Raw genomic sequence first — 27,916 nt, 5'->3', positions numbered from 1 at the left:
GTCTGAGCCTGCTGGAGGCTCTAACACTCAGGGTTGCTTGTAGGATTTTCTACATCTCCACTCTGGGTTCTAGAACCGAGAAGCTTGGCTGTAGATTCAGACCCTGAAAACCTGGGAGTAAGGGTTCAGGTGGCGAGGAGGGATGAGGTGGAAATGGTGCTATGAAAGTTTCTGGAAATATCAGCTGTAGCTTTGTGAGTACAAGAGATTAGAAATTTCTGTCACACAGGAACGAACTTGAGAAAAGCAAGCAGACAAAGCAGATACACACTCGGGCCCGTTCTCCTCTATCACCCCAGCTCAGGTGAGTGGTACACACACACACACACACACACACACACAGGCTCATATTCAGATTTGTCTTTGATTCAGCTGTAGTTCTTAGTAAAGTGTTTAACTAGTCAGGTCAGACACCCTGCTTCTCATCTCCAGCTAGCCTCAACACTTCTCCTGTCTTTATCCACAGCAGGTAAACACCTACAGGTTTCTCCCTGCTGCAGCATATGAAGCTGCCACCAGGCCTGGCCTCCCTGGCCGTCTCACTCAGCCCTCGAGCTTTCCCCAATTGATCTCTTCATGCCATCAAGGCCAGACTGGACATCCTTGGACACCAGTGATCTCAGAACCTCAGGCCCAGAGGGCATCGGGTCATCCACTGCATGCCTGTTGTTTGACATGTGGAGAGATTGGAGCCTAATATCTCAGGAGAATGAAGGGGCCGCTCTAGCTTCCAAAAGGGCTCCCAGGATCTCTACATCAAGCTGGAAGCCTGTCTTAAATCAGATTTCACAGATGGCAGCCCATGGGCTATACCAGCCCCACACACATTTTGTTCAGTTCATGCACTGTTGGATGCCACAATATTATCTTGTAATTTAAATTGAGTAAACATTTTAAAATGGAAAATTTTATCCCTCCAAAGTCCAGATTTCCAAATTCTCTTAAAAAAAATCGCGCAGGGTGATAACCTCATCAAAACTCCCAAGTGGAGTAATTTGCTGAAGGTGAATAGCCACGTTCCTTTTAGGTGGCGAATTGGCTTAATTCATTTCTCTCCAGTTGGCCTATAAAGGCATTTGTATTTGCAGCCTCTGCTTCATATAAAAATAAGATAATATTAATAATTATTGATGCATATTGAGTATTTTACCACTAGTAAATACCATGCTTATGTTAATTCTCAATAAAACTCTATAAGGTAGATTTATTATCATTCTCGTTTTACAGATGAGAAAGCAGGGCCTTGGATGAGTTAAGAGAGTTGCCCAAGGTCATACACATAAGAAGAGGAAGAGCTGGGATTACATTTAACCAATTCTAGAAACTATGCTGACCCTAAGGCCTAGGTAGACTCCTTCATTGGAGGTGACTCTTGAAATTTGTCCACTTCTTATCTACATTTGGAGTTTCAGTCTTTGTTTCCAACAGTCAGTGAGACTCTGGCACTTTTATGCCTACAAGCATTCACCAAATGGGGAATCTGGGTCATGACAAGATAAGACTTTGCACTATTCTCCTTTCCATATCCCCAAGCCCCTCTGCTCCTCCTTCCGACTTCTCTGCTCAGGCTGCAGCAGCACCATCCTTTCAGTCAGCCATGCCGGCACTTCAACTTCACCTCTGACTCTCCTCTTCCCCGCTTATGTGTTAAATCAACATCTGGTGTTACACTGAACCTTGTTCATACTTTCTCCACGTTTTTGGCTTCGGACCTTTGTTTTCTGTCTCCCTTCCACCTTGAAACCACTCTTCCAGACATTGCTGTATTCATCTTCTTAAAGCATTGGTCAGCCCACACTACTCACCTCCTTAAAAACCACATTGGCTTTCCACTGCCTGAGGGATCCAGGCCCCTGCTCTATGGCATGGCCTTTGAGACTTTTTATAATACTGGGGAAGCCTCTCCAGGTGTAGCTTCTTGGAATTCCTCTTTATATTTCCAATCTGCCAGCCAAACTGAGCTATTCCCAGTTTCTCAAATGTCCCCAATGTTTTCCATGTCTAAACACCTGTCCTTTTTGTGTGGAATGCCCCACTACTAAGCCTTCCTTATGGAATTTCACTCCATCTTTTAAGGTCTAGCTCAAATACCACATCCAGAAAAGCATCCCTGAACAAAATGCTCCGCATCTACACCACCCTTATCCCTGTTCTCTGGACCAAGAGGCAAATGCTAATTGACAACTATTTATGGAATATCTATTATGTGCCAGGCACTGTGGGATACTCCTTGATGTACTTTTACAACTTTCAGCAAATACTAAGTGTTTACTATGTGGCAGACACTGTCTTAATATAAGAGGTGCAAAACTCACAACTGTAATATAACATCAGGCAGTGATAAGTGTAGTGAAGAAAATATGAAGCAACTGAATCTGATTCACATGGGGTGATAAGAAATGAATGAGGAATCAACAAGACCCACCAGGACTCATGGCACTGAGAGATGCCTGCTGCAGTGATGTGCAGGCCTAACTGGCTCCATCTAGGAGCAAAAGTTCAGCAACTGCCTCTGGCAATTCTGTGGCTCTTTCTGCACCCTGACCCCATCTTTGATGTTGATTGGCACTGTGGCTGCTGGGTGTCCTTATGAGCTCTCTTCAAGAAAAATGCAGCCATGAGGAGGATCCGCTTCCAAGGTCTGTAGATGCAGCGGTTCCCCACTGATGTACTCTGGAGGCTGTTTTCCAGAGGGAGCATCCCCACTGTTGGAGGAGGAAATGCACAGCCATACCACTGGACAGCATGGGTTAATGCAGCCAATCAGAACAGAGCCTGCCGATGAGGGCAAGGGGCTGATCATTCCTGCCAAGGCGCTCCCCAGAAGCCACTGAAGTCTGTTAGCAGGATTGCAAACTTTAGCTGAGAATAGCTCAGGTGAGTTGGTCCCGTGGAAATCATAGGCAAACTGGCTGCCTCCTGGGTGCTCCCCTCCCTCAAGTTCCTCCCTGTGGAATGTCCTCTCCACTTTCCTCGACAATGATGATCACTATAGTGACGACTGCTATGACGATGATGGTGATGATGATGTTGATGACGACGATGACATGACCATGAGGCTCAATCACTGAGGCTCTCTGCTAAGTGCTTTATGTGCTTTCTCTTTTTTTTTTTTTTTTTTTTTTTTTTTTGAGACGGAGTCTCGCTCTGTCGCCCAGGCTGGAGTGCAGTGGCCGGATCTCAGCTCACTGCAAGCTCCGCCTCCCGGCTTTCTCTCACTTAATGCTCACATACAGTTCTTGAGGTAGGTACCATCATTATCCCTACTTTACAGATGAGAAATCTGAGGCACTGAGAAGTTAAGAATTTTTCACCGAGACATCCTTGTACATGAGGGGTGTTAGAATTCAAACCCAATCAGACGCTAGAATCCAGAGCCCCTGTGTGTTTAACTCTAAAACAGTATAGTCTCCTGTGCTGTTGAAATTTTATCTGACCCCAAGGCCTCATTCAAATAACACCTCTACCACAAAGCTTTCTTTGGTTATCTTTTTCATGTCTGTGCGTGGCACACATGACTGACCTAAGTAGTTGTCATTCATTCATTCAACATTTATTGCATATTCATTAGGCGATACATGGACAAATGCTATTTTTAATTTTTATTTTTGAGTATTTATTTTAATATGTACTAAAATAATAGCTAACACATCACACCTGTGAGCTTGTAAATGTTTCCACTTGGACTGATCTAAAAAATTACGCTAGAATTGAAGTCATTTTAATGAGGAGCATCAATTAAATGATTAATGGGTCAGGGGAAAAGGTTATGAAAAAATGGCTTACGTCTTGGATGCACTGCTCTCATTTGTGGAATCTGTAATCTGATTCAACAATCTCATTGCACAATGAGGTAACTGAGGCCTAGGGTGTCAGGTGACCTACCTATGAGTTCCTAATAGAGGCAGATTGATGGAAAGTCTTGAGGGGACCAGATCCCCAGGACAGCGTTTCTTTCTATAATACCATTAGTTTTTTTGCTTCCTACCTGTGCAGTTTTAACCTCAAAGGGCAAAACAATTAAAACAGTTCATCTGAGTTCATTCTGGTAACAGAGAGAGCCAGCAATAACTTCATACACCCAGTTAGATTGCTGTCATTTAACAAGGACTTTTACAAGTATTTTCCTTAGTGTCCTTTCTCTGTTTATACTTATAAACAGAAAATTTTTTTTCAAGATGCTTGTCATTCCTCCCACATTGTTAGAGATCTGCTTGTATATAGTCTCAGGAAATGATTTGATGTTTTCCCCTGGGAGTTTATTCTACTTAGCTAGAATCATAAGAGAGAATCAACTTTGTATGTTATGAGGCCTCTTTCGATTTGGGTTGACATTGTGTGTGCTGTTCTGATTGCCAAGTTGAAATTGAATGGTGTATAAATATAAAATGACTTGCTTTAACTTTTCCACCTAGGTCAGCCCACTGGGGGAGCACATTGCTTGAATCTGAATGCATCCTCTTCAGAGGGACACAGTCTAGAAAGAGGGTGACAGGACTGGAGGAGACCACAACCCTATCAAGGGAGCAGCAGCTGACGGGACTGGGGTTAGCTGGCCTGCAGACTCGAGGGGCCATCCCAAGGTCACTGTTAGCAGCTTGTTGAAAAGCTGCCATGAGGCAGGGCAGGGCAGGCACACTGTGATGCATGTTTGCAAAGCCCTGGGCTGCAGACGCCACCTGCTACCTCAGGAGTTGGGGTTGGGAACAGAGTAAGCAGGAGGGCACCTGAGGAGTGTGAGGAGGGGAAGTTGGCAGCTCCAGGGAATTATTTTCAGGTAGGAATGCAGGCTAGAACTTTTTTTTAATATGAAATCTAAGTTTTTAATGGTGGCAATAAATTTTAGACACATTTCAATACATTGTGTGGCCAAACAAAACACATCTGTGGGTTAGATCTGGCCTGCAGACTATGATTTTGTAACTTGTGCTTCTATGGGTCATGAATTACTTTAGCATTTCCAGCTGCTGATTCAGTACTTTAAGTCCATGCGTGGAGTCCCCCTTTCTTATGTGGCAGTTCGTGGGGTGTGGTCCTGTGCTCAGGGTTCAGTGACTTTGGAGAGTATTTTCACCACTCTTTAGGGGATTGTGTGAGACTTGAACAAGAACTCTAAAGCTCCAAGAGCTGGGGACTCCTTGTGGGGTAAAGGGAGGGTCAGGTGATTCCAGGCAATGTGGAGAGGTACCATGGTACCTGGGAATATAATTGACACAGAGGCAAGAGATCCAAGTTTTCACACTACGTTTGCAATCCCCTAGTTGTGTGTTCTGGGATAAGCAACTTCTCTGGGTCTGTTTCCTCTCCTTTAAAATGAGAGGTGGGATTGGATGGGTTTCTGTGATTTTATTACAGTCACCCTTCCTCACTCTCAACCCAACTCTATAGGACTTCCAAGACCCCACATCCAGTATGCCTGTCTGAGGTGTGTTTACAGCAATCTGAAGAACCCACTCTGCAGAGCCAGCTGGGTCAAGTTGCCCCCTCCCTGTTACCCTAGGGTTCTCTCCACCTCAAATGCCTTCCTACTTTCTCTACCCATGTAACCCCTACCCATTCAATCATTCAGCAAGCCTCTCCTGACCCACATCAGGTCTATTTCTCAATCATATGTACCATTCCATCAGAGTACTCAGTATAGGCACACTACTCATTTATTTGTGTGATCATCAGATTAATGTTTCACTGGGTTAGATTATCCTGATGGTCTCTTCTCACCCTGATAATCAGCGATTCTGAGATAGCCAACCAATGAGGGGCAGTGCACAGAGCAGTGGCTCTCAAGCTCTATTATTTCCCCCTGCACTCGAAAGAGTACAGCACACATCCAGCATGGATCTACTGGGTTGAGAAGCTCACATAGAGGTTAAGAGCACAAACCTGGTCTTGACATTTCCTTCTGCTGCTTTCTAGCTTTGTGACTCTTTCTATAAGATGCACTGACACCCAGTTTAACCATAGAGTGATGGTTAATTGTTGTTGTTGTTGTTTTTGAGATGGAGTCTTGCTCTTGTCACCCAGGCTGGAGTGCAGTGGCATGATCTTAGCTCACTGCAACCTCCGGCTCCTGAGTTGAAGCTATTCTCCTGCTTCAGCCTCCTGAGTAGCTGGGATTACAGGCACCTGCCACCATGCCCAGCTAATTTTTGTACTTTTAGTAGAGAAGGGGTTTCACCATGTTGGCCAGGCTGGTCTTGAACTCCTCTTACTCATATAATTTTTGAAAAGTTATTTAAAGGTAAAACTACATGTCTCAACAGGCTGATGTAAGATTAGATAAGATGTTTGAATAGTCTCTGACAAAGAGTAACGCTTAATACATGGAAGTGGCTATCATTATGATTATTATTAGGTGGTGATGGTGGGAGCTGCAATGGTGAACGCACAAAAATAAGATTAAAAATTGGTCTTTGCAATAAAATAATTTACAGAGAAGGCTTTGATTGATGGAGAAAGTAGAGTACAGAGTGGGACATTCAGGATACATTGGGAAACCACTTCTCCTAAATTCTTTTTCTAGATTCTAAGTGCTCACCTCTTTACATTCCTAAGCAACCTCAGGTGATCTGCCCACCCAAAGTGCTGGGATAACAGGTGTGAGCCATAGTGCCCAGCCAAGTGATGGTTAATTTTATGTGTCAACTTGACTGGGCTATTGGGTGCCAAGACATTTGGTCACACATTATTCTAAGGTTGTGTGTGCTGGTATTTCTGGATGAGACTAACATTTGATTTGGGAGACTAAGTAAAGCAGATTGCCCTCCTTAATGTGGGTGGTTCCCATCCAATCCATTGAAGACCTGAATAGGAAAAAAAAAGGCTGACCTTCCTCCCAATAATAGAGAATTCCCGTGCTTGACTGCCTTTGAGCTGGAACATTGGTTTCTTTTTGCTGTCAGACTTGAACTAACACATTGGCTCTTCCCAGGTCTCAAGCCTGCCAATTTTTGGACTTGCACTACATTATGAGCTTTTCTGGGTCTCCAGCATGCAAACTGTTGATCTTGGGACTTGTCAGCTTCCATATTGCATAAGCTGATCCTTTATAATAAATCTCTTTTAAAACACACAAACGTGTGCACACTCACACACACATCCCATTGGTCTTGTTTCTCTGGAGAACCCCAATGAATACATATGGAAACAATAATAGTTGTCCTGCAGGATTCTTGTGTGGAACAATTGAGTTAAAACACTTAGCTACTGTTGGATGCATAGCAGACATGCAGGGATGCAGCACATGGAAACCATAAAAATATTTTGAGATCCCAGACAGAGCATCCTTAGAATAAGGATTCCAGCTGGAGCTTTGGATATTTGCTCTCCTCACCAATCAGTATTTTCCTCCTCACCAAAGGACTCAGAGGAAGATGAGACCAAATCACCCAGAGGTCCTGATGTGGTTTGTATCCTCACCCAAATCTCATCTCGAATTGTAATCTGAATTGTAATACCCACATGTCAAGGGAGGGACCTGGTGGGAGGTGATTGGAGCATGGGGGCGGTTTCCCCTCTAAAGTTTTTGTGATAGTGAGTGAGTTCTTACGAGATACGGTTGTTTGATAAGTGCCTGGTACTTCCCCCTTCACTCTCTCTCTCCTGCTGCCTTGTGAAGAAAGTGCATTGCTTCCCCTTTGCCTTCCACCATTATTATAAATTTCCTGAGGCTTCCACAGCCATGCAGAAGTGTGAATCAATTAAACCTGTTTTGTTTAAAAATTACCTAGTCTCAGGTATTTCTTTATAGCAGTGTGAAAACAGGCGAATACAGGTGCTTTCTCCCCCAAGGGATATTTTGCAATGTCTTAAAACATTTTCAGATGTCATAACTGGGGGAAGAGAGGTGCTACTGGCATCTAGTGAGTAGAAGCCTGGGAGGCTGTTCAACATCTTAGAATGCACAAGGCAGGCCCATGGCAAAGAATTCTCTGGTATAAATGGTCAATGGTAGGCCAAACAGTAAGCGATGATATGTATATATATCATCTGTATATCCTAAAGTTCATATGTGTACAATTGACTGACAACCTCCACAAAGGCAAAGCCATGGCACAGACTCCCAGCCACGAGCCAACCTGACTCACCTACTGAAGGCTGACTTACCGGAAAGGGAGAGCCAGCATCTCATTTACGCACAACTTTTCAGGAAAGTAAAACTTCAGGGAAGCTGAGTGTCCCTGGTGTCCTGTACAGTGTGATCATGAAGCATGATATACGTTTTTGCCCACAGCTTCTTCCTGCCTAAACTTTCCAATGCTGAGCGATTCCTGTCCCACATATCATATCATAAAGTCTTTAGGAAAGTGAGAGGCCTAACAGGAGGTTGGAGGCAGCAGGGGAAATGGGGTGAGGCTTGGTGTTTTGCTGAGCTACCCACCGTCTGGGCAACCTAGATTTGGCTCACTTTCTCCCCTTTGGCTTAAATCCTTCATCAGTGAAATGAGAGGGTGGGATGAAATGACCTTTTAATTGTTCTTTTTTTTTTTTTTCCAGATGGTGCTGAATCTTAGCAAGACAAGAGTGGAATTTCCTCGTCGCGGGCTTTTTCTCTCACCCACTGCGCTTGGCAGAATATCACAGAACTTGGAAACGCCAGCTTGGGAATTAAAGAATTTGACAAACCTGAGTTGGAAATCCTAGCTCCGCCTCTTACTTATATAATTCTTGGAAAGTTATTTAAAAGTAAAACTACGTGTCTCAACAGGCTGATGTAAGATTAGATAAGATGTTGTTTGAATAGTCTCTGACAAGGAGTAATGCTTAATACTTGGAAGCGGCTATCATCATGATTATCATTAGGTGGTGATGATGGGAGCTGTGATGGTGAACACACAAAAAATAATATTAAAAATTGGTCTTTACAATAAAAGAATTTACAATCCAAGAAAATCAGGTCAGTGACACAGAGAAGGAAGAAGTGCTCAAAAGAAGTATGGTCAATGGGTTGCAAGATAGGGTTTGCATTTAGAAAATAGAAGTTAATTCCAACTAGAGATACAGAGAAGGCTTTGATTGATGGAGAAAGTACAGAGTGGGACATTCGGATACATTGGGAAACCACCTCTCCTAAAGTTTTTTCTAGATTCTAAGTGCTCATGTCTTTACATTCCTAAGCAACAGTTAAATAGGACAAGCAAGTTCTCTCTGTGGTCCTCGTTCAGCCTAGATGTCTGTGGAACTGTTGAATTCTTTACTTTTTGTTCTGCCTGACTCCCTACCAAAACAAACAAACAAACAAAAAAAAATGGGAAAGAAAGAAACCAAAAACACAACCAATGCATACGTCCCATGTCCAAAAGGAGTACTCGGTAGCAAGGCACAAGTACACAGATGAAGGAAAAATAAAAGAACAGAAAAGAGCAGGAAAATTTCTGTTTCTTCTCCTAACCAGGAATTCAGATGGGGAATTTAAAGAGTGAATGCCTTCTAATTAGCCTTCTGCTCTGTGAGGCTCACACATATACTGTGTGCGCCCAGCTACCCCCAGGGCTGTCAGAGAGCAAAACTACTTTAATAGGAAGAGAGGAAAGAGAGAAGTGAAGAAGAGGAGGCAAGGAAACGAAGCAGGTTCTACACCGCAAAATAGAGACACAGCCTATCCTCCTCATTTAAATGAAAGAGACAGCTAATGGGCAGGGCAAAATTTCCGGCTCACTCTTGGCATAAGCAGACCTGGGCTATTGTCCTAGCTCTGCATGTTACCGGCCTGTCGTAGTATCCCCTACTTCACAAGCTGTAATGGAGATTAAATGGGAAGCCACCAGTAAAGGAACTATGGTGAAAAGCAAAGTGGTTCACATAAAACAAAGATACTATTATTGTTGTTTTCACAGATGAGGAAACTGATGTGTAGAAGAGAAGGTCTTTGCTCAGGGGGTCCCAAACAGATAGCAGAGCTGGAAGTTTCCATCCTCTCAGGCCGAATTGGCAGATTGCTTTCAGGGATAGGGTGCAGGCAGGCTGGGGCCACCTGAATAGTCAAAACCCTCTGCTTCAGCCACCTTCAGCTAAGAGAGCCTGGGCCAGGGCTGATAAACACGGCCAAAGGCATATCCGGTATAAATTCAGCAGCCCCTCCTACTAAGACGCCAAAGCACGCAGGTTTGTTGTGGGAAGCCCTGGGGAGTGGAGAGGAAGAGCTTGGGAGAACATGTGGGAAATTGAGCCAGCCAAGAGAAATGAAAAACACATTAGCTGGTGTGAAGGGAAGAGGATGCAGAGACACAATCCACAACTTTAAACGTTTCCGTCATCTGTGGCAGAAAGGTGCAAGTGACCTGCTACAGGGCAAGCCCAATTCCAAAGCCCAGGCTGCTAAGGCAAAAAGGCTCCAGACATCACTATCAAAACTTTTACAAGGAAAGTGATCGTGACAAAATCGTTCCAATGCAAACGTGCAGAATTTCCACAGCTTGACTCCCAGGTTGGTCTGCAGAAAGAAAACTATAACCTAATGACAATTTTTTTCATGCCAGGTGGCTTCCATACCAGCTGCCTATGATTTGTTGAGCAAAGCACTTGCCCTTCTTGAGTCTCTGATTCACTAGCAAGGCATCTAGATGGGAAGAGTGATGAGGTACTTTCTAGGTTTCAAAATGTGAAGGATGTGAGAGGGGATGAGAATGGCACAAACCTTTATTGTGTACAACTAGTTGCCAAGGACTGTCTTACATATTTTACATATATCACATCCTTGGGCCTTTATGGTTTTTCTTTGAGGAATGTATTATTATTTCTAGTTTAAGTGTGGGAAATATGATGCCCAGAGAGGTCTGAGACTCATTCAACATCACACAGTCAATAGTCACAAAGTTGAAATTCAAAATTATGTCTATTTCTTTTCAAAGATAATGGTAGAATAATAGTAATCGATGTTCTTGTCCCCTGAAAATGATGTTACAGAACAGGCACGCCTTGTTACTGTCATGAGTCTGTCCCACATCCCAGCTCTGGATATTTTAGGGGAAAGATCACCATCTTTGAAGATGAGACACAAAAGATGCACACTGAAGCTGGCTCAGACTGTCTCAAAAGAGCTAATTATGTGCAACTCTTCTCAACTCCACGTTTAGTGATGTCACCTCAGTACTTTGAAATTGGCCATGACCCCAGTAGTTACACCATAGAAATAGACAAACACTACAAGTCAGGGATCCCCCCTCATGGAGAGCTGGCTGACTAGCACACCACTGGATGTTGCCTCAGCTCCATCACTAGCTGAGAGGAGAAATATTTAGACCCATGTAGTAATTTGACATTGTTGTGACATCCAAGCACTGTGTAAGTGGTCTTGTCTTGTTGACCTAGGTTAGACCTGTTGGGGTATTGGTGATGATCAGAATCACCTGGAGTGAGTGCTGATAGCGTGAAGGAGACACAGCCTCCCTTTCTTCTAATCGGATAGGGCCTGCTGTGTTTTTACCAAGTTTCCCAGGTAACTCTGATGCCCACCACAGTTTGGGAACTGCTAGTCTAATCTACACACCAAGAATAGGAATCCCTCCCTTGACCTTCATCATGTGGATGTTGAAAGTAAGCATAAACAAATAAACTCAGATCTTGAAAGGGTAGGTGCCAGATAAATATGAACCTGAGGCTCCATTTCCTTGCCTGTAAAACAGAGATACTGCTCCCCTTGCCTGGCACTTCTTGAGAAGGTGATCCTGTTGTAATGGTTTTACAAACAGTGAAAGTCTGTACAATGTGTGGCATTGTGATGACAAAAATAGGAAGATGATTTTTCTTTTGGCTCTGTTTCCTTGGAGTGTTGGGGACACCCTCCTTTCACCTTTTACTCCCACATCCTATTTTTGAACTTGGCATATTTTGGCCTAGGGATTAAATGACCCATGGAGCCAGCAAATCTGTGCAGTTGCCCTGACTCCAGCATGTCCCAGCACCTCTGCTCCTTGCTGCAGCTGATCCGTCCCCTCCCAGTACCCGCCACTGGACCCTGGCCCAGGCCGAAGATACCACAGTCCCCATTTCCTTTCAAGTTCCTTCTCAAAACCTGGCACTTAGCCTTTTAACGTAATGGCTGTCCCACCTCAAGAGGTTACCTGGCTTTAATTTTAAAATATCTCTTTTTCTCCTGTGTTTTGGAGTATGACCAACTCAGCTCTGCCAGTGACCCCTCCTTATGGGTGAAGATGAAAGTTCTTAAGCCCTTGGGGCAGAGGCCAAAGTTCTAGAGTGTACTTGCCATGATCGTGCCAGATGATGTTCCCTCTCTTGGGTCTCCACTTCCACATCTGGTGTTTCCCAGCAGGGAGTGATTGGCATTTTGTGTAGGGTAATTCTTTATCGTCTTGGACATTGCAGGAAGTTTAGTATTCCTGGCTGCCAGTCACTGAGTGTCAGGTAGTGCCAACTTTGTCATTGAGACAAAGGTCCCCACACATATGTCTCCAAAGGTCCCCACACATATTTCTAAGTGGCCCAGTGGGGCAGGTTCTGCTCCAGGACTGTATTATGAAGGCCTCAGTTTTCTCATCTGGCAAATGGACCAGAGAAGTTCCCCAGAACCGGAGGGTCTCAGGAGCAGCATTAAGAACTGCCCTGGGCTGGAAGGAGAGGCTGAGTGTGTCTCTGTCCTGCTCCAAACCAAGGTTCTGCTTAAGTTTATTTAATTTATAACAGTTCTACAAAACAAGCTGTTTGGAGAAAACCTCTTGTGGTTAAAAAAAAGTGTGAAAACGACTGGGCTGGGTCAGAGGTTGCTAGATGACAGCCCAGAGGCCCAACATGTGCTCTGCGGACATGTTTTGTTTGGCATGGGGTTTCACAATATTTAGAGCCAACATTTTAAAAATTCTGGATTTTAGGCTTCTCAGAAAAAACCAAAAACAAAACACAACCAAAAAAACAAGAGGACAGGAAGATTTGGCAACACAGCACCGATTTCTACAAGGCAAGAGCGGGCAACGGTTGAGCAGAGGCTGCCCACTTAGGCAGGGCCTACCTACCCTGTCCCTCTTTTCCTTTACTTGTCTGGCCCCATAGGCATCAGAGTGTACAATGCTTAGAACGGTAGTTCTCAACCCAGAGTATCTGGAGTAGCTTTTAAAATTCCAGTACTGGGGCCCTAAGCCAGACTAATTTCATCACAGTCTCTGGGGTGGGGGCCCAGCTGGAGCATTAGTACATTGAAAATCTCACCAGGTGATTTTACTGTGTAGGCAGGCATGAGAACTAATAGAGTCTCGATGACCTCTAGTTTGAAAACCTGCCCCAAGAAGCTTGGATTCAAACAGAAGTTCCCATTCCCTCTCCCCACGTCCCTTAGGATTCCCGTGCTCTTTTTCTTCCCCTGGAAACACTTGATTTTGCCCAGACTCACGGCCATCGATCCTCTTGCTCAGTTGAGTTCTCACTAGACAGCGTATCCACCTCATCTCCCACTGAGTCCAGGGCCTTCTACTTGAATTCAATCAATGTTCTGTTCTTTCCAAGGCCCCAGAGGATTCAGACCCTCTCCTGGAGACTGTTCCACTCACAGGAAAACTCTGCGAATCCCATAACTCACCAGCTCCCACCAGCCTCCACCACAGAGGCTAATCCAGGTCCCTCCCTCATACTCTTATCTGCAGTGACATCTTCCAGAATCATCTTCTCTGGGACTTTATTTGCATAAAAGCCAAAAAGGCCACCTGTAAGGTAGGGATTCCCAACCTCAGCCCTATTGACATTTTTGGCCAGATAATGCTTTGTTGTGAGAGTTGTGTTGTGCATTGGAGGATATTTAGCAGCATCCTTGGTGTCTATGTCCCTTAGGGGCAAAGCCATACCTATTGAATACCATTGCTGTAAATTCAAAGTTTCACATTCTTTTAAGGCATGGATGAGATGTGCTGTTATTCCAGTACTTATGCTGCCAACGTACCTGTCCACTCCCCATTTCCTTTTAAAGCAAATAGGTCTTTCTGATCCCACCCACTTCTAAGGTTCATTACATCAATAACAGTACCTCCATTCATCCAATTGCTCCAAAATCTAGAAGTCTGTTATTCCTCTAGTTCTCTCCGTTCATATATGCAAATGATCAGCATGTCTTATAGGCTCTGCTTCCTAAGCATATCTCAAACTCCTCTACTTCTTTCCAGCTCCACTTATTCCAATTTTGTGTATAGATGATATAGATATAGATATAGATAGATAGTTTTTGTCTGGACTATTGCAATAGCCTCATTCTCTCTCCCACAGACCATTTTCCTTACTGCACTCAGAGGTGTATTTAAGAAATGTAGACCAGATCATGGCACTTATCTGCAGAAAAGCCTTCAGTCTTCCCACTCTTAGAATGAAACCAAAACTCCTTACTAGGGTCTATGAGGTTGATCTGGCCCCAGCCAACTCCTCCAGCCACTCCTCATACTTATTTTCTTCTATTTAATTCTAGCCAGATTGGCTGCTTCTCCACTCCTTAAATATACCAAGTTCTTTCCTGCCTCTGGGACTTTGCATATCTCATTTTCTCTGCCTATCTTTTTTTTTTTTTAAACTCTGGTTTCCACAGCTGGTTTCTTCTCAAGGTTCAGATCTTGTCTTAAGAGTCACTTCTGCAGTCATCTCCCTCCCGCCAAGTTATTCACTGTCCATTGAACACAGTGAATAAATCCATGACATTATTTATATCTTTTAAGCAAATATTACAAACTTTATTATCTTTTCCTTGTTATCATGCATTTTGCCTCACTGGTATATGTGAAGCACCTCATCTATCTTATTTATTACTGCACCTCAGGACCTACTACAATGCCTGGCACATGGCATGAGAACAATAAAAATAAATCTCCGTTGAAGGATTCAGTGAGTAGGTACCATTAAGCTTCAGGTCCCAGACTCCTGAACGCACTGGTAGTAGATAATGACTGACGCTCTTCCAGCTTTGACATTTTAAGATGCCACAGTCTCTGTACCCGTAAAATGTCAATTCACAGTGGACCACTGGGAATTCCATGAGTCACTCAGGAGATCATTACTATCTTAGGGCTTTTGTGACCATACTAGGCTTTCTTTGGTGGAATAATACTGAGTTCTCAAATGTCAGAGCTAGAAGGAAACTTAGAGGCAATCAAAGCAGTCTTTCCACAGTGAGGAATACACCCTAAACTTTATTGTTCACTTAACAACTGCCCCGAAATGCATCAAAAGTTAAAGAAAATAGGATCACTTTTGCCTATAGGGTCAAACCACATTGTATCAGATAGAATTATTGCCATTCTCATGGGCCAGGTGTGAGTACGCCAGCATTTAGTCAACATTTCTGGCTGTGGCCTGGACTTTGTGCCAGTAGAAAGAAAAGGATCAGGCTGGGTGTGGTGGCTCATGTCTGTAATTCCAGCATTTTGGGAGGCCAAGGTGGGTGGATCACCTGAGGTCAGGAGTTTGAGACCACCAGGCCAACATGGCGAAGTCCCGTCTCTCCTAAAAATACAAAAAATTAACCAGGCATGGTGGCGGGCATCTGTAATCCCAGCTCCTTGGGAGGTTGAGGCAGAAGAATTGCTTGAACCCGGGAGGTGGAAGTTTCAGTGAGTTGAGATCACACCATTGCACTCCAGCCTGGGTGACAGAGAGAGACTCTGTCTCAAAAAAAAAAAAAAAAAAAAAAAAAAAAAAAAAAAAGAAGAAGAAGAAGAAAAAGAAAGAAAGAAAAAAAGTGGTAATACTGCCTGGGGTTGGGAGAAAAGCTAGTCTCAAAGAGTTTGACATACTTTATGATCTAACACAAAGGGGAATTGAGTTATTGAGGAAAATCTTGCACTCTCTCAAATTAAAATAGAAATAGCTTAATGCTAAGCTTTCATCGTCCATTAACATAATATATAGGAAAAAGTCCATGAAATTGAGGAGTCAAAGTGATTAGAAAGAAGAGATAAAAGACTAAAAGGAAAGAAAGGAAGCCTAAAAATAATGAAACAGGAAGAAAGAAAAGTTGAAAGTACAAACTATTACATAAGACTGATTTGAACTCCTAAAGTCCAAGGAAGAGAGGGCCAGTCAAGGAGGGAGTGAGGGTCTTCCAGGGCTCTAGGTCTCTCTCAGTGAAGAAATTGGCATGTGTCATTGTGTAAATTCCTTTAGGAGAGATTTACTGAGCTTGTGCCATGTGCCTGTATCCCTTCTCCCCTCTGGTCCTCTTTGAAATTAAAAGAGTGGAATAAGTGGTCTTGAAGTAATTTCTAGAATCCTATTTCTTGTCACTTTTTGACTCAAAACCATGGACAAATCTCCAAATAGGACCGAGAATATACTCTGACATCCTTTCAGTTACGTGCCAATTTCCTCAAAATCACTCAATGGTCTTCACAGATGGACCAGAGAGACAGAGTGAGATAACAAGCAGTACAATTAAAGGATATTTTCCTCTACTTTGATAATTACCTAGGCATTATGAAGTTCCTGGTGACACCCAAACACCATTCACTTCTTTTTTTCCCCCCAGAGCCTAAAATCTAAAACATTGAGTTAAAACAAAGAATAAAAGTCCTTACATTTGTATACATACTTTTTGAAGCTTATAAAATGCCTACACATACTTTATTTCATGTTGGTTTCATAACAAACCAGAGAGGTGTTATTTTTCTCAAATTACCAACAAGGAAACTAAGACTGAGAGACTAAGCGCTTTGCCCAAGATCACCTGGTGTGCCATGCAGCTGCCACTTGCTCTTGGCTCCCTTCCTCATGATTCTCCAGCTCTGCTCAGCATCCCCGGGACCTGAATACTACAGGATCCCGTACCCTGTTGCTTCAAGGCAGGTTTGGCTGATGGGAGTCAATGATAAAAGACCGAAGGAGGGGAGAGGAGAAGTTGGGTGTTTCTTCTCTTCTCTCTCTGCCTCTGGTGAAATCTCCAGCAATGGCTTCATGTGCTCAGTGCTCAGTGCTTCACGTGATCCTGACAAATGTCCTGGCCTCCCAAATCTAGTAACACTACCTGTTCCTGTGTCCCTCCAGGCTCAGGGGCAGTAGCATCTTCCTGCTGTTGCTAATATCTGTGGTGCTTTACCATCTTGTTTGGCTTTTCAGCTTTTTCATTACCTGTGCATCCAGTTCCTTATATTCCTTATTTTGAAAGACTTAAGAGTGGTTTACATTTTCCTGGCTGGACCCAGACTGAGTCACCTGGCTAGAGAACCACTACTCTGAGGAGCCCTAAGACAGCATATCAGACGTGTGTGTATGTGGATGTATGTGCATTTTACTACTAAACAGCAAGAGCCTTTTCAACTGGAACTGAGCTCATATATCTTTGGATCTTGGGACTCTAGCACAGTGCCTGGCATATACCAGACACCAGCAAATGTTTGTGAACTTGATATGTTTGTTTGGTAAAACAAACCCAGCCAGAGTGGCTGTTTAGTTTATCTCCATATCTCTAAGTATCTGTTAGACCTAAACAGAAGAAATACAGGTACTTCTAGTCTATAAAATGTACCTGTGAGCCATTCTGCCACATACAACTGAGCCACACAGGAAAACTGCATCATTAGCAATTTCTGTAAAATCATTCTGGCTTCGAACCATAGGAGTTATTTTAGATGGGAAGCTATTAATTAGCTGAAACTTAGGAAAAAGTTTAATTACCTAAAAAAGGGGGGATGTGAAAACTGGGTGAAAGACATGGGAAAACATGGAAAGAAGCATTCTTTTAAATTATTTCAGTTTTCAGACACTTATGCAGGAATTGTTTAACAGAGTTGGATGGTACCAGTCATGGGAGACCTGGTCGCTGGCCCCAGTTTTGCCACTAACTTGCTTTGTAGTCTTGGGAAAGTCATTTCTCTCTGGCCCTCAGTTGCTTGATTGGCAAAATGAGGAGGTAAGATTAAATGATCTCTCACTGCAAGATCATTAGCTCACCAGCATTTAGAGAATCAAGCCCAATTTTATATTCACATCAAATGAGACCTTGCTTATTCTGGCCCCAGCTTACCTCTCCATCCTCATTTTACTGGCCAGTTCACCTCACTCACCAGCCCTCTATGCCGCCTAGTCAGCCAGATGCTTACGAACCCGGACCTATGCCATCCTGTTTTCTCTGTGTCTCTTCTCTGTGTTCTCTTTACCCCACTTTGCAGCTCTGCTTAATTTCTCTCCTGTCTGCTATGGTCTCAGATCCCTTCTCCTGTTGGGATAAAAAAAAATAAGACTTCCTACTATTGAGGGGAAGTATGGGGTTCCGGTTAAAAGAGGGGACTTTGAAGCCAGAATAATGGGTTGAAAGCCCTGGAGCAGCAATCTACTAGCTGTGTGAATTGCACACTTACTTACTGACTATTCCTCAATTTCTTCACCTGTGAAGCATTGATATTAATATTACATACATTAAATTTCTTATGTTGAAAGATCTAGAATGATTCCTACTTTCCTAATTGAAAACCGACTAAATTACCTGGCTGAGGAACAAATATTATGAGAGCCATAAACCTGGCAGAAATGGGCAGATACAGCATACCACTGGTGTGTGTGTGTGTTTGAGTGTGTGTGCGTCTGCATTTTCCTATTAAGCAGTGAGAGTCTTTCCACTATGATATAGCTTTAGCACAATGATTGACATTGCAGGCACTAGCAATATTTGTGGACATTTAATACTGGCAAGGATTATCTGAGGCAATACATTCTATGCCTAGAACAATACATGGTACATGGTGATGCTCAGTGATACAGCCATTATAATTATAGCATAAAGCTGGTACAGAGGAAAGACTGATGGATGAGGAGGAAGAGGAAGTGGGTTCTCACCTTAGCCCTGCCACAAGCTAGCGGTGACCCGGTGCATATATGGAACCATTATATGTGTCTCACCAGGCTTTTTTCTTTCTTATTAGAGCAGTTACTGTGCTGTCTTCTTATGTTTTTGTGTGCTACAGTGAACTAGTTAAGGCCAGGAGACTGTTATGGACTGAATTAACTGTATTCCCTCCAAATTCATATGTTGAAGCCCTAACCCCTAGTATCTCACAATGTGACCATATTTAAAGGTAGGGCCTTTAAAGAGGTGATTAAGTTAAGACAATGCTGCTAGTGTGGGCCCTAATCCAATCTGACTTGTGTCCCTATAAGAAGAGGATATGAGGGCATACAGAGAGATACTAGGAGTGTGTGCATACACAGAGAAAAATCCATATGAAGAGGCAGCAAGAGGGTTGCCACCAGCAAGCCAAGGAGAGGGGTCTCAGAGGAAACAACCCTACGGGCACCTTGATCTTGGACTTTCAGCCTCCAAGACCATGAGAAAATAAATTCCATTGTGTAAGCCACCCAGGCCGTGGTGTTTTGTTATGGAAGCCCTAGCAAACTAATACAGGTGCTATGTATTTATTCATTTATTCAACCATTACTTATGGAGCACTGATTATGTGCCAGGTCCTGATTTATGCAATAGGATATGGAGTGCTGAGAAAACAAAGAAAGAAAAAGGGCTTCTGCTCTCAGGAGGTTCGCAGTTAGGTGGGAGAGACTGACAATCAAAAGATGACACAAGTCAATGTGATAAGAGCACAGAATGAGGCATCTCTGTGCCCTGAGAGTACATGAAGCAGTGTGGGGGTGGGAGCTGATGCCCTGGTGTCTGTGCTGTTTTATCCCCAGCACTGTCACAGCACTGTGCTGACAGACAGTACACTGTAAATATTGGTTGGCATTTATTGAAGGCTCCGATCTCTCAATTCTCTATGTGGATTAACATGAATTCTTAGTACTCATGGAAAGAGAGCCCAGGGGCAGACTCTGCTAAGTGTGGACTGTTTATAGGGCAGCATAAAGCTGGTACAGAGGAAAGACTGATGGATGAGGAGGAAGAGGAAGTGGGTTCTCACCCTAGCTGTGACACAAGCTGATGGTGACACCCTTCCCTTGTCTGGATCTCCATTTCCTCATCTTCAAAAATGAAGAAGTTGGAGTCGGTCATCTCTAAGATCCCCTGTAGCTCCAAGAAATCTTTCCCCAAATCTAGTTTGTGAAAAACTAATACTTAGTGGAGGATAGAAGAGACAGAGAGAAGGAAGGAAGGAGGAAGAAAGGTGGAAGGAGGAGGAAGAAAGGTAGAAAGAAGAAAGCTGGCAGGCAAGAATAGAAAAGGAAGGAGGAAAGAAGGAAAGGGAGGGAAAGAAGGAAGGAAGGAAGGAAGGAAGGAAGGATGGAAGGAAGGAAGGAAGGAAGAAAGGAATGGCTAACAAACTAGGTTGGCAGAGGTGGGACTCGACCTGTGGTCCTCGATAGTCCTCGGTGCCCACTTTGCAGTTACTTGGGCAGCAGGTCTCCTGGTCGTTCAGCAGCACCTGTGGATTCAGCTGCCTAAATCCTGCCTGTACCAGGCCATATAAACTTGGGCAAGTTATTTAACCTATGCCACAGTTTGATCACTTACATGGCATGTGTAGGAATATCTTTATCATAGGGATGTCGTGTGGATTAAATTTGAAGATGGGTGGTGAGGTTAGAGATTATGGAAGTAATATACGAATATCAAATTGCTCATTTGGGTGGATTTGCACTTTACAGAGTCACCCAGTATGCCACCTCCCTCCATGCAAACCACACATACACTCATTCCCACAGGTACAGTCATGCATGGCATAATGACGTTTCAGTCAACAACGGGCCACATATACTATGGTGGCTCCATAAGATTATGATGGAGTTGAAAAATTCCTATCGCCTCATGATATCTTGATGATCCTGATCCTGTGTAGGTCTAGACTAATGTGTGTGGTTGTGTCTTAGTTTTTAACCCAAAATTTTAAAAGTAAAAAAAAAAATTAAAAATTGAAAAAAGTTTATAGAATATGGATATAAGGAAATAACATACTTTTGTACAGCTGCACAATGTGTTTTTGTACAACACAAAACAATTTGTGTTTTAAACTAAGTGTTACTACAAAAGAGTAAAAAATTTTTAAAAAGTCAAAAAGTTTATAAAGTAAAAATGTTACAATAAGCTAAGTTTCATTTGTTATTGAAGAAAGGAAAATATTTCTTTGTAAGTTTAGTGTACAAATTTAGTGTATAAATTTAGTACAGCATTTATAAAGCTTTCAGCAGTGTACAGTAATGCCCTAGGCCTTCACACTCACTCAGTGACTCACCCAGAGCAACTTACAGACTACCAAGCTCTCTTGATGGTAAGTGCCCTGTAAAGATGTACCATATTTAATCTTTTATTCTATATTTCTGCTGTGCCTTTTCTGTGCCTACATATGTTTGGCTACACAAGTACTTACCATTGTGTTACAATTGCCTACAGTGTTCAGTACAGTACCATGCTGTACAGGTTTGTAGCCTGGGAGCAATAGGCTATCCCACGTAGTCTAGGTGTGTAGTAGGCTATGCCATCTAGGTTGGTGTAAATATTCAATACGATGTTTGTACAACATTTCCCTGTCATTCAGTGACACATGATTGTAATTGAAAAAATGTGCCATAAACAACAGCCATTCTTATCACCTGTAATCCACTTATTATTTTTTATCTGTTGTATGACAATTCATTTAAAATATGGTGGCTACAACTTGCTGATTTGATTTCACAGCTCACTAATAAGTCATGACCCTTTGTGTGAAAAAGAATGATGTTGAGCGGCAGTTTCCAAAATGTGTTGCAGGCTCCTCAGGGAGCAGGAAACACAACTTATTCACATAAAGGAAAAATAATAAAACAACTATTTGTTTTGTTTTTCTTCCTTCTGGTAAAATGTTTATTTTTGTATGTTTAAATATATACATAGTATATTATCACAGTGGTATGTGTATAATCTGGGCATAATACATACACAGATACTAAGGGTGTGTTAACAAATGTTAGTAAATGGGGTGCATCTTCAGAAAAATTTGGAGACTAGGATGAAGGGTATCCCAATTAAGTGAGCTTAATAATTGGACAATCAACTACAATTCTTCCTCAATAGATTTTTGTAAGACATTATAATTTAAATTTTTGTCTTTTATCTTGGTCACCTACAGCCTGAAACTTATTATGCAGCAAAATCTCAGTTCATCTGTATGGATATTACTCTGGCCTGAGGTGTGAAGAGCTTTGCTGTCTCTTCTTGGGCTGGCTCCACCATTATTTGCTATAGGACTCTGGACAAGATGGTGCCCCCTTCTGTTTCAGTTTCCTGCTTATTTAAATTGAGGGAGTTTGTTACCTTTAATATTCCTTTCAGTTTGCTAAGATTTTATAGTTCTATGAGGATTTGGAAACTTTTTACTTTTCTGTTCCTGAGTGTTGATTAATTTCAACAGGAAAATGTTCCTGGTTAAAAGTCTGCATTAGACGTGATTAGGACTTACCTCTATCCCTCCATTCATGTTAGTTTATCTTTCAATCAGGAAATGTTAGAAACTCAACTCGTGGCTAACCACATATCTTTGACTTAATAACTGGGTCATCAACAAAGTCAATCCCCACTGAAAGAGACCACAGAAAACGTACAAAATTAAGGACGGGTCTATTGGTATTCCCCCGAAAGAAATGAACGTCTTTTACACAACTACTCACAGCTAGGAACAGTTACAAGTATCATAAAAGCCAAGTGCTATTAGAATGGTTTGGAGAGGGCAGATCAATTAGAAAAAAGAAAAAATTAAATTATCAGGGTCCAACAACAGGAAAATGCTTAATTTTGAAAAATGTATATGAAATACTCTGCAACACTTAGAATAGCACTTAAAGACATTATTTCCTAACACATGCAAATATCATATAATAACTGGAAAAAAGCAAGAGACAAACCATAATTTAGCGTAGTCTCAATTTTATTAAATGCATACTGAATAGCATATGTGTACAAACAGAAAAGAGACCTGAAAAAAAGAAATCCTAAAAAATGTTAACAAAAGTAATACCAGATCGAGGAGTTATGGGTGATTTTTATTTGCATTTTATACTATCCTGCATTTTCCAATTTCCTTCAATATGTATTTGTTTGTTTAGTCATTCAACAAAATTTTTTTCTGTATCAACTATGAACCAATTATGTTCTAGACACTGGAAATGGAGACAAATCCCAGCCTTCCTGCAGCTTCCTCTCCAGTGATTGGATGCAAACAATAAACATGAACAATGAATAAATGAGCAGTGATACAGATAGTGGTACATGTTGCAAAGGCATCCGATTAGGGTGACGGGAAAGAGTGACGAGTGTTTTGCATCTAGTTTGGGTGTCTTGTGGGGGTGAGGCAGTCCAGAGGAAGTGCCCTTTGAGCTGAGTGAGACTGAATGACACAAAGAAACCTGAAGATCTGGGAGAATTTACCCCTCCAAGACAATGGGATGGGTTAAAGCTTAGTGTGTTCCCACAGCAGAGAGAAGGCCAGGGTAGCAGAAGCACAATGTGCTGTGAACACAAGCTGAGGTTGCAGGGATCTGACCATGCTGACATCACAGGCTTCGGTCTAGCTGCATTGGAAGGCACAGAGAGGTTTTGCGTGGCGAGTAATGGATGGCACACCCCTTAGAAAGATAACTGGGTGCAGAGACTCCTGGTGGTAGAGGCAGAGCGAAAGCAGGGAGACCTACTAGGAAACACATTTTTCTTCATAATTTACCAAATCTATGACCTTGGTTTCCACAACTGTAAAATGGGGCAGTTGGGCAAAGTCAGTGATTTCTAAGGTACTTCCAATACTTAAAAATAGAAAAACATTATTATTTTTGTATACTTGCTTACCTTTAAAAGGATGTAAGCTTCTCAGACACAGGGGCCAAGTCTTATTCCTCCCTTTATTCTCAGAACACTGCCTTCCACCTTATAGATTCAAATACATGGATCTAGGCTGTACATTAGCATGTGTTTGGGTGTGCTATTAGTTCTCTGTGTCAGTTTTCACCGTACTTCCTTTTGAACTCATTTGCTGAAACCTTTCTACTGAAGGTAGCGGCAGGGCACCGAAGGCTTTTTAGCCAAGACTGCCTGCTGCGTTTTAGAAAGGTCACACAGATGGTAATGAAGGGGCCTTGGAGGGACCCAGGAGTGGAAGCCGGAAGACAGAGAGATGCATTATTTTATTAGAGAATCCCCCGGGCCCTGATAGTCAAGAGAATCCACCTTGGAAGGCAGAATGTGCCAGTGAGGAAGGAGCCCTTGGTCTGCACAAAGCCACCTCCATGGAAAGCCCTCCAACACTGGGAGATGAGAAAGTGCAAGATTCCACTTATTTATAGATGGGGGAAATGAGGCACAAAGAGACAAAGTGACTCATGTGCCGAGGATTTCTGACTTCAGGGCCTTCTCTCAGCTAATGTGAAAACCAGACTCCATTTAGGGAGGGATCTAGGGAGGGGAAGGCTTTTACTTGGGCCAAAGTAGAAAGGCTCACCAGGGAGGGTGGGGGCGGGGGAGACAAGTATCCTTGACTGAAACCATGACAAATTCTTCAATACCTTAATTTTGACACTCTCATAATCCAAAAAGGGCTAAAATTGGCCTTAGAGCTTGTGTTATGAAACCCGAGCAGATCAAACAAAAGAAATAAGCAAAACTCGAGTCAGCCAGATAATAATCCATGTGGAGAACATGCAAATTCAAACAAAAATAGATCAGAGACACTTTCCCAAGAGACGCAGAACTGGGAGATCCTGGAACCAAATCCTTTCCATGAAAGATGGGGAGGCAAACATGGGGAGGGAAACAAGGGGCTCTCTTCAGTTCCACACCCCCAGAGACAGAAAGCAAGCTTTGCCAGCAGAGTCAGGAGTGGGACTTGAATTTAATTTTCCCCATTCTGAGTCAGTGGTCATCTCACTCCCTCATAACTAATTTGGGGTCTATTTGCCAATCCTGCAGACAGGCACAATGGCAGGGGACAATCTAAGTGATGTCAAAGCATCTTGTGCATTCTGTGTATTGCCATACACGTGCACACATGTGTGTGCCCGTCCACACACATGCAAGCGCACACACACACACACACACACACACACTCTGTTTCAGGTTTGGTGAGGTCTTCACTAATAATGGTGGACCATTAGCATTGCTAGATATCTGCGTTTACCACCCAATTCAAAGGCACAGCTCACGCGACCCAGAAGAAACCGGAATCCAGCCCCTTATTTATTTATTTTTTTTTGAGAAGAAGTCTCACTCTGTAGCCCAGGCTGAAGTGCGGTGGCACAATCTCAGCTTACTGCAAACTCCACCTCCCAAGTTCATGCCATTCTCCTGCCTCAGCCTCCAAAGTAGCTGGGACTACTCCAGCCCCTTAATTTTACAGACAAGGAGTGGAGTCCAGAATGGATGAGGTTGTAGAGTTACTTAAGGCAAGAGCTGTAGAAACCTGCCTCCACTTCCAGTGCTCTTTCTACACAGCAGAAAGGAACACCTTATTCTTCAATACACATGTGCTAGTTTCTGTTCTCAAGAATGTATTATCAAAAGCAAAGTTATCAAAAGCAAAGTTAGACACTTTCCAGCTTATTACTTTGTCAGGGGCCTGAAATCTTGGCACATTAATTAGTGGATTTCTAAAAGAAGTCTTTCAACTTCTTTGGATGTTTGCTACTATGATGATGGTAACAATCACATTCATACATTAAATAAACATTTACTGAATGTCACTCTGTACTGGGACCTCTGGCAGGATCCTTTATGCCCTCTTAATCTCTTTTAATTCTCATAATATTATGATGCAGGTATCATTATTCCCCCTCTCCGCTCCCTTGTTTTATTCCAGAGGGAAATAAAGCTCAGAGAGGCTAAGACACTTATTCCAGGTAACAGATTCTGGAAGGAGCAAGGTTAGGATTTGATTCTCTGACGGATTCCATTATGCTGTATGCCTCAAATGCCTGGTGATCCTGTACTCTACCATGGGCACCGTGTGGGGCAGTGCCACTAAGCTCTGCTGTGACCTCTAGGTTACCTCTGAAGTTTATGAGCCACTGCCAGAGGCTCAGGGTGGAGGATCCAAGATAGCTGGGCTAGGGTATAAAAAGGGCCCTGTCAGAACAAAGATGATTCATTTTTGAAGTCTAATCTCCTTGGGTTCTAGATGGGAAGGAAACATATTAAAGGTGGATGAAGGAGGGAGGTACTTAGACTGCAGAAGGGATATAGAATATGGGACATAGTTTTAAAGAAAGTTTGCTGGTGGAGGCCCTGTCCATGTTTTACATGAAGGTGCTTTTCACAGCAGACCCAGAGAACTTTCTACACAGCAAGAATTTCTTCCTGTGTCCTTGACAGCATTCTGTTTCTGCTTGAATGTCTCCAGGACCAGGGAGCTCATTATCTTTCAGATTATTCTAATTGTTAGAAAGTTCTAGTCTTCATATTGAGCCAAATCTGCCTCCCAGATATGTCTATGATTTAGGTCTAGATCTACCCTTTGGTTTACAAGACCAAGTCCACTTCCTCCCTAACCAGCAACACTCTAGACATTTGAAGACACCTTTCATTTTTTATACCAGCGTTCCCCAAAGTGTGCTGAGCAGAGTAGTAAGTTTGCACGATGTTACTAGGTGTCCTCATAAAACAAACATACCAAAACAAACAGACAAAAATCCATAAATAGAACTCTGTGGGCAAGCCAGGTTAAATCAGGTCAACCAGGTATGCTTCCTGCAAAACTTTTTAGAACTTTTAGGATGCAACTGCCTAACATGAACTCCAAAAGGGAAATACTGGTTTTGCAATTTATTTTCCAAACTTTTGTCCTCTCAAACTTTTGACTTCAATTTTTGTTTTCCTCCTGCTGTACCTTTTACTATTTTCCATATATACTATTGGGAACAATGCTCAGAAAATGCTTTCCTACATAAATCTAGGTTCTTACTATCATTGTTTCTAATCCAAAAAGCCAGGTTTCTCCAACTATTCATTTTGAGACTTAGAATTGAGGTTTTGTCACTGTCTTCTCTATAGTTCTTTATTAGGGCTGTCAGAATAAAATATAAGATGCCTAGTTACATTTAAATTTCAGATAAATAAATAATATTTTTTCTATAGGTATGTTTCATGCAATATTTGGGACATATTTATATGAAAAATATATTCACTACTTATCTGAAATTCAAATTTAACTGGGTGTTCTATATTTTTATTTGCTAAATCTGGCAACCTGAGAAGGGAGCTAAATGTATTTTTCCCTTGAAAAATGTGACCCTCAGAATTGGACATAATATTCTGGAAGTGGACCACAACGGAGACATTGAGAATCCTGAGAGCCACCTTCAACTCTACTTTTTCCTGAGGCATTTTTAAAGAGAAAATAATCATATTTTTATGCAATAATTAGAGACCAGTTCAAGGTTGACAGATATCAGATATCTTCCTGAATCTACTGGCAAAATCTAGAAGCCAATTTCCCATCCCTCACCCTGTTGGTAAGTATACTGGTTTTCCTGAATGTTAGGATTAGGGAAGAAGATCCACACATTCTTTATAATTCTGTTTTCATTGTCCATCTTCTCCATAAGACCATAAGAAATCAAAGGCAGGAATTAACCATGCTTATTTTGATGACTGCAATATCCCCAGTAGTTAGCATAGGTTGCGGCAGATGTAAGTGTTCAAAATGTGTAAATGAATGAATGAGTCACAACATTGCATGGAAAGCCAAGTAAAACAGACAAGCCGATACTCCGAGGAGAAGAGATTATCAACAGAATCTTTTCTTATGGTTGGTGTATGTCATTCACTCCAAGCTTTCCCAAATCCATTATATGCTGTTCACCTATGCTGAAGGCAATTCTTTTGGAAGATGTGTATGCAAAACAAGAACATTTAATTGCTATGACTAAAATAAAACATCTCAACCAAACACTAGTGGTTTTCAAGAAGTTGAGTAACTTCCCAGAGCCTGCAATTTTTACTGAGGCGTGGAACTTGGCCCTTAAAAAACTGGCTGGGCTGTTTCAAGTGGGTGTGGGATGGGGGCAAATCATATTGGGTCTTCCCACAGAAACACCC

The 27,916-nt window shown here is 42.4% G+C and overlaps 1 protein-coding gene and 1 long non-coding RNA gene across 2 annotated transcripts in view; one reads left to right on the top strand and one right to left on the bottom strand.

Moving 5' to 3' along the window:
- The window catches only part of ADRB2 (adrenoceptor beta 2), a 132,454-nt gene that overhangs the window by 89,325 nt on the left and 15,213 nt on the right, over positions 1–27,916 (bottom strand). The gene's annotated exons all lie outside the window — the stretch shown is intronic.
- On the top strand, positions 2,630–9,057 carry LOC144329578 (uncharacterized). Its single transcript, XR_013394944.1, has 2 exons — positions 2,630–2,877; positions 4,416–9,057. It is a non-coding gene; the product is annotated as an uncharacterized LOC144329578 (long non-coding RNA).

Source organism: Macaca mulatta, chromosome 6 (genome assembly GCF_049350105.2).
Source record: "Macaca mulatta isolate MMU2019108-1 chromosome 6, T2T-MMU8v2.0, whole genome shotgun sequence".
NCBI lineage: Eukaryota > Metazoa > Chordata > Mammalia > Primates > Cercopithecidae > Macaca > Macaca mulatta.
This window is presented reverse-complemented; position numbering and strand designations above follow the sequence as displayed.